The sequence below is a fragment of the Zingiber officinale genome, chromosome 4A, assembly GCF_018446385.1.
Source record: "Zingiber officinale cultivar Zhangliang chromosome 4A, Zo_v1.1, whole genome shotgun sequence".
In the NCBI taxonomy this organism is placed as follows: Eukaryota; Viridiplantae; Streptophyta; class Magnoliopsida; order Zingiberales; family Zingiberaceae; genus Zingiber; species Zingiber officinale.
The window spans coordinates 84,190,496-84,191,541 of NC_055992.1; the positions used below are offsets into that span (position 1 = coordinate 84,190,496).

Consider the following 1,046-nt stretch of genomic DNA (forward strand, 5'->3'; position numbering starts at 1 on the left):
TAACTTTAGAATATGTTAATCATTTTAGTAAGGACTGAAGAGTGAAGAGAATTAGTTGATCATTAAAGACAAGTGATAACAATTTCATTCTGCTCTTTTTTATGAATGACTATGCACATTGGTGGAAAACAAGTATCTAATTATGCTCTTTTTTTTTAGGCAATTATGCAATCCTGTGAACTGTAGGCATATAAAATTTTGGTTTTTCTTGTTGGCAGGAAGATGTGAAGTTGATGCATGACATGGGCCTGGATGCCTACAGATTCTCTGTCTCCTGGAGCAGAGTCATTCCTAGTCGGCATTCACCTTGCAATAATTTATTTTCCTGACCAAATAGTTTAAGCATTACATGATTCTAATTGGTGCCATGTTACAGATGGTAGAGGGCCAGTTAATCCAGAAGGGGTGCAGTATTATAATAACTTGATCAATGAACTCAAGAAATATGGTATAATTAAAATAGTGGTCATACCTTAACAATTTTCAGTCACAATTTTACCAAACTGTGTTTGGCCGGCAGGAATTGAACCTCATGTCACTCTTCTTCACTTTGACCTCCCCCCCCCCAATCTTTGGAAGATGAATATTCTGGACTCTTGAGCCCAAAGATTGTGTACATTTCTACTACAGCCCTTTCATTTGCATCTCCTCGAATAATGTCTAAGATAGTGTCCATTGTGATGCAGAGAGGACTTCACTGCTTATGCTGATGTGTGCTTTAGAGAGTTTGGGGATAGAGTGAAATACTGGATCACTGTCAATGAGCCAAACATTGAACCCATCCTTGGCCATGATCTGGGAATATTTCCACCAAATCACTGCTCTTCCTCCATGGCCTCTTCCCTTGGCCTCAATTGCAGCAAAGGGAATTCATCTGTTGAACCATATGTAGCTGATCATAACCTTCTGCTTTCCCATGCATCAGCAGTCTCCCTATACAGAAAGAAATATCAGGTTTCAGCATTAGAAATATCAGGTTTCAGAAAGAAATGTCGAGGTGGCGAGGAGGAGGCGCTGGTGAGAAGGAGGCAACAAAGATGGCCGAA

The 1,046-nt window shown here is 40.0% G+C and overlaps 1 long non-coding RNA gene across 1 annotated transcript; it reads left to right on the forward strand.

The window, feature by feature from the left end:
* The first annotated feature begins 215 nt into the window (after window positions 1–215).
* LOC121973403 lies at window positions 216–566 on the forward strand. Its single transcript, XR_006109584.1, has 3 exons — window positions 216–294; window positions 377–448; window positions 521–566. It is a non-coding gene; the product is annotated as an uncharacterized LOC121973403 (long non-coding RNA).
* Window positions 567–1,046: the final 480 nt, after the last annotated feature.